The 6,507-nt window shown below is 40.0% G+C and overlaps 1 pseudogene; it reads right to left on the bottom strand.

Moving 5' to 3' along the window:
- Positions 1-6,507, bottom strand: part of LOC102875705 — a 43,122-nt pseudogene that overhangs the window by 8,931 nt on the left and 27,684 nt on the right.

Raw genomic sequence — 6,507 nt, 5'->3', positions numbered from 1 at the left:
CATAATATAAACAATGACAGAGAAGCCAGGTATCAACGAGAACTTAAATAGGAAAATGTAGGATGAAGAATTTATTTCTCAGGAAGTGATTTCTGAGGTAGCCACAGAAGATTCAAAGTCCTACTTGAAAATAGGCTTATTCCTTTAGTAGAGTTCAGGGTGAAAATCATCACTCATAAGGTTACAAGGGAGGTCATGAGACTGGGGAGTCTCTAAAATCAGAGAAAAGGAGGGCGGGGTGTGCAGGGAGAAAAGTGCAACAATAAATGAATGGAAATCCAAAATCTATGTAAATGTTCACATTAATAAAGTAAAATTTTAAAAAATCACAGAAAGGAATCATTCCAATTCACCAGATGTATCTAATGATAGATGATAAAGAGATTGAGATTGCTGACAGCTTCAGTTTGCTTGCTTCTACAATCAATACTCTTGATACCAGTAACCAGGTAATTAAAAGACAAATTGCATTGAGAAAGTCTACTGTCAGAGACCTCTCCAAAATACTGAAGAGCAATGATGTTAGTCTGGATACTAAGATGTGCTGATATAGGCCTTGCAATTACTTGTTATGCATCAGAGAGCTGGACGATGACTAGGAATGATAGAAGGAAGGTTGATGCCTTTGAGCTGTGGTGCTGGAGAAGAATGTTGAATATACCATGGACTGCTAAAAGAACAAACAGATTTGTCCTGGAGAGGGTGAAGTCAGGCTGCTTCTTGGAGGCAAGGATTCTCAAGCTTTGTCTGACATACTTTGGACATGTTGCAAGGTGGAATTAGTTCTTGGAGAGAAGTGTCATGCTTGGGAGGATGGAGGGACAGTGCAGGAGAGGAAGACCCTCAATGAGATGGATTGATTCAGTCACTGAGGTAATGCGGATAGGTGTGTCAGAGTCAATAAGATGGGCAAGGGATAGAGCAGGGTTTAGGACTATTGTAAAAAGGGTCACTATCAGGCTCAGGTGACTCAACAGCACATAACAACAACATCTCCAGAAAAAGTCCGCTTTTCTCATCGGTGCCTATGAAAGAGGGGAGTGGCAATGGCAACTGAGGATGTTCTAACTCAACCAAGACACTAGAACAAGAAGACTTCTCCCATCTTAACAGACCAATCATCACTGGTCCACTGAAGAAAAAACTTCCCTCCATCTTCCTCTACCTACAAATCTCTTCTTACCTGAGCTACCCCAGTCCATGGTGTGCTTATTTTCTAAAATGTATGGAAACTGTTATATGGATCAGAAGTTATTGAAGGGAGAGCAGTCCTAACAAGTAGATAAGGTGACTACTAATGAGGCAACGTAAAGTTAAAATTCTTAAAGAGATTTTATGATAACACCCAACAATAACATCTGCTTCTGTTTACGTAAGATTTCTGGAGGTCTGTTATTCCAATAGTGGATGGACAATTTTTCTTCCTAGTCTGACTTAATGTGGGAAAGCACACCTAGACCAACAAGGAGATGTCCAAACAGAGGAAGTGTGTTTCCAAACAAAACAAAACAAACCACTGCATGGTTTAAAATTAGGAAATGAATGAATGAATGAATGAAAATCTAAAATATCTGTAATTGTTCATTAAAATTAATAAAATTTTTTAAAAAGAAGTGACTATGCTTTGGGGCCTGTTGCACTCTGGTATCATAGAATTAAAATAATAAGAGAAAAGTAATATTTCCAAACAGGAGCCTTTTAATGAATGAATGAAAATCTAAAATATCTGTAAATGTTCATTAAAATTAATAAAATAAAATTTTTAAAAAAGAAGTGACTATGCTTTGGGGCCTATTGCACTCTGGTATCACATAGCTAAAATAATAAAAGTAATATTTCCAAGAAAAATAAATAAATAAAATTAGGAAATGTGTGTGTCTGGGCTGTATCCTTTCTCTGTACCTATTAATTCTGTATAGTGAGCAAATCATTCAAGAAGATGGACTGTATGAAGAAGAATGTGGCATAAGAATTGGAGGAAGACTCATCAACAACCTGTGTTATGCAGATGACACAGCCTTGCTTACTAAAAGTGAGGAGGATATGAAAGGCTTGCTGCAGAAGATCAAGGACTACAGCCTTTACTATAGATTATATCTTAACAGGAAGAAGACAAAATTTCTCACAACTGAACCAATAAGCAATATATTGCCAGATGGAGACAAGATTGAAGCTGTCAAAGATTTCATCTTACTTGGATTCACCATCAATATCCTTGACATCATCTGTCAGGAAATCAAGAGACATATTGCACTGGTGAAGTCTGCTGTCAGGGACCTCTCCAAATCAATAAGGAGTAGTGATGATAGTTTAAAGATGCAACTGATTTAGGCCATAGTCTTTTCAATCACTTGCTATGCTTATAAGAGCTGCACAATGTATAAGGATGAAAGAAGAATTGATGCCTTTGAGTTTTGGTGTTGGAGAGCACTGAATATCTCATAGACTGCCTAAAGAACAAACAGATGTGTCTTGTGGAAGTGTGACAGCGTCCTTGGAGGCAAAGAAGGTGAATCTTCATTTCAACTACTTTGGGTGTGTTGCTAGGAGAAATTATTCCTTGGAGAGGGACATCAAGTTTGGAAAGGTGAAGCATCAGTGAAAAAGAAGAGGACCATTAACAAGATGGATTGATACAGTGACTGCAGCAATGGGCTCAAGTATGTCAGAGATGATGAAGATGGCACAGGACAGGACAGGGTCCAGATGTATTTTCCATATGGTTATTATGAGTCATACTTAATGTGAAGATACTTAATAACAACTGCATACATGATTTCTGAACTGAAACACCCTATAGAAACTTTTGAAAGGCAAGTGTTAACTTTCAAGAACTATATTAGCATTTTTGAGAAATTAAATGTCAAGAACAACCCACAAAACAGAGTAAAAATGCAAAATTGAAAGATGAAGACAGATGTAGAAACTTATTATGTAAGTAATTGTACTTCCAAAAAGGAAATCAAAAGCAGATGGGAGAGAATTAATAAGGAGAGGTATGTTACTATTGTTATTGTTGTTGTTGTTGCTGTGTGCTATTGGGTCAACTCCAATTCACAGGAGGGGACAGGATAGAACTTCCTCAAACCATTTCTTCACATAAACAGATTGCCAGTTTCTACTGAAAAGTGGCTGATGAGTTCAAACCATTGACCTTTCTAATAGAGGTTTAAAGCTTAATCACCATGCCACCAGCGCCCCTCATGAGAGGTATGATTAAAGAAAATTTCACCGAGCTGAAGAAAGACATCAAACTTTGTATGGAAAGGGTACATTGTGCCTTAAATAAAAGTAATTTTTAAGTGACACACACCTAGACATACCTGGGTGGAAGTATTGCACTCTGAAGAAAAACAGAGAAAACCATTTTTTAAACTTCTTGAGGCATTCATGAAAATGTGCCTCTCATATATCCTGCAGCACAAAAGAGAATTAACTGAGGTGCCCCTCTGCAGCCCCTCTGAATCCAGCACACTGAGGCTGCTCCCAGCATGGTGGAGTCTGAAGGCAGGCCAATTCCTGCAAGGCGTGGAATTCTTCCAACTGACAAGTTTGGCTCAAGGACTTTCCATAGGACTGGCCTATCCTTTCTTGGAAATGTGCTGTAGTCAGCTGAATCTTATCTAATCCACCTTCCTTTCCTCTCTCCCACAGATTTCAAACCTGCATCAGGAGCTGGAAGCTCTCTCAGCCTTTGTCTACTCAGCTTTTGCACACTAATCCTACCTTGGTGTCATCTAGGCAAAACCAATCTCAGCCAGAACCTGTAAAAGGCAGAAATCTGCCAGAGAAAATGCAAATAAATTCATTTCATGGAGTTGGAAGTGATTCATAGCTGACTGTCCCTTGTATTTCTGAGGCTATAAAACACACAGAAGGAGATTTTCCATCTTCTCCTGTGGATCCATGGGTGGATTTGAACCACCAGAGAGATGAGGTCTACGGACTACTAGCGCTCCAGGGAAAGAAAAGTCAAAATATTTCCCTTTAACACACAAAATCAAAAGTGATAAAACAGCACTCTGTCAAAGATGGAAAACTTTCAAGATCTGGAACAACAAGACTGTTCCACTGGGCTCTGGTTCTCACAAGCTTCACTTCGGACAGAAAGATAGAAAAATTAAATCTGATTTCTGTACACAATACTGACAATAGGAGGCACTGAGCCACAATGATTGGACAATGAAGAAAGAAAAATACAAGCCAAGCATCCTGCGTCCTGCCAGGTTAGAGACAGAGGGGTGGTGGGAGTTCATCTCACAGACTTTGGGTATGTTAACAGGAGAGACCAATCCCTGGAGGTGAGCACCATGGTTGGTAATGGAGAGGATCCAAAAGGAAGAAGACTTTCAGCAGGGTGGATTGTCACAGTGGCTGCAACAATGGGCTCAAACATAGCGGGAATTGTAAGAAAAGTTTTGGACCAGATAATAATTTTTTTTCTTCTGTTGTAAATAGGGCTGATAAGAGTTAAAGTTATTAGAAAGCACCTAACAATGACAATATGTTCTGCCAAGAGATTAATTTTAAGTGAGAAACAGATAGGGTGATGCTTAAAAATATTTCCAGTTCTTTGCCTTCCTGTCACACAAGGAGACTGCCATTATTCTGTAGTTTGGCATGGTCACATGACTTTCTACAGCCAATGAAGTATAAACAAGTGATATATCATGACTAGGCAGAAGCATATGTAATCGTCATTATATGTCGTCGAGTTGCTTGCCACTCACAGCGACCCTATGTACAACAGCTCTAAACTCTGCTCTTGTTGTGCCAATCTCACTGTCTCCGACACACTCATCCTGATTGTCCCAGTCACCAAATCAATCCATCTCCCAGAGGGCCTTCCCCTCCTGCGCCTGCCCTCCACCCTCCCAAGTATGATGTCCCTCTCTCCAAGGACAAATCCCTCCTTACAACATGACTAAAGTATGTCAGACGAAGCCTCAGAATCCTTGCCTCCAAGGAGCAGCCAGGTTTTAACCCTCTCCAGGATGAATCTGTTTTCTTAGCAGTCTATGGCACCCTCAGCACTCTTCTCCATCTCCAAAGCTCAAAACCATCAATTCTCCTTCTATGCTCTCTGGTCATTGTCCAGCTCTCTGATGCATAACAAGTGATTGCAAAGACCATGGCCTGTACCAGACGCACCTTAGTCTCCAGAGACACACTGTTGCTGTTTTAGAGAAGTCCCTAACAGCAGACTTTCCCATGGCAATACGTCTTTTAATTTCCTGGCTACTGTTGCCAAGAGTGTTGATGGTGGATCCAAGCAGACTAAAGCTGCTGTGAACAATCTCAGTCTCTTCACCATCCATCCTGATGCTGCCAATTGGTCCAGTGGTGAGAATCTTTGTCTTCTTGACATTGAGCCTCAATCCATATTGAAGGCTGCAGTCCCTGACCCTCAACAGCATGCGCCTCAGGTCCTCCTCAGTTTCAGCAAGCAGGGTTGTATCATCTGCATAGCGCAGATTGTTTATAGATCTTCCACCAATCCTGATGCCACATTTCTCCTCATAGAGCCCAGCCTCCCAGATGATCTGTTCTGCATACAGGTTGAAAAGGTATGGAGACATGACACATCCCTCGTGTACGCCCTTCCCAATTTTGAACCATGCAGTGTTTCCTTGCTCTGTTCTGACAACTGCCTCATGGTTCAAGTATAAATTTCGCATCAACACGATCAAGTGTTCTGGGATTCCCGTTCCTCTCAGAGTCAGCCACAGTTTGTTATGGTCCACACAGTCAAACATAATGTATATAATGTATGTAATGGGGATATAAAATGTTCTAGTAATGTCTCCTCTTGCTGCAATTATCTAGGTAGCTTGTGTTGACACAGACATGAGACAGTGAAATATAATATGGAAGATAATCTCCTTAGCAGTAAACTTTACACACGTCAGAGGACATTTAGAGCTTTTGAAGTCTTTGGTACTTGGGAGTTGTTTATTCATGCAATTTAATCCACTATATTCCATGAAAACAAAAGCCAGAGAGAAAAATGTAATCACTTTGCCCTAATGGTGGGTGGTGTGTGTGTGTGTGTGTGTGCGTGTGTGTGTGTGTGTGTATTTGTTGTAATGATGTTATTACTGAGAGAAATTACCTAATACACAAATTCAGAATGTGCCATGGACTCTAGCTATAGAGATTACTTGAGGAAGAACTTGAACTAAACCAAATACATTAAAGCAAAGTTTCAAGATAGGGAAGAAAACATGTGAAAGAAGTAGCAATGAATCTTGGAAGTAGTTAGCAATTAATCTTACAGTATTTTTTAAAAAATTTTTTATTTATTTTTTTACAGAGGTTTTGGATTTCCATTCATTCATTGCCACAATTTTCTCCCTTCCCACCCCTCCCCACCAGCTTGCTTCCCCCTCCGAAGAGAGAAAAAAAAGAAGAAACAAAAAGAAAAAAAATTCCTTCATTAGTATACAATTCCCACGTCCCTTCCCCCCACCCCCCACCCCGAGTACACTTCTCTATGCAACCTTAATT

Source organism: Elephantulus edwardii, unplaced genomic scaffold, assembly GCF_000299155.1.
Source record: "Elephantulus edwardii isolate Elephantulus edwardi_28Jun2011 unplaced genomic scaffold, EleEdw1.0 scaffold00005, whole genome shotgun sequence".
NCBI classification, from domain to species: Eukaryota; Metazoa; Chordata; class Mammalia; order Macroscelidea; family Macroscelididae; genus Elephantulus; species Elephantulus edwardii.
The sequence above is the reverse complement of the archived record's forward strand: the minus strand, read 5'-3'. Positions and strand labels throughout refer to the sequence as shown.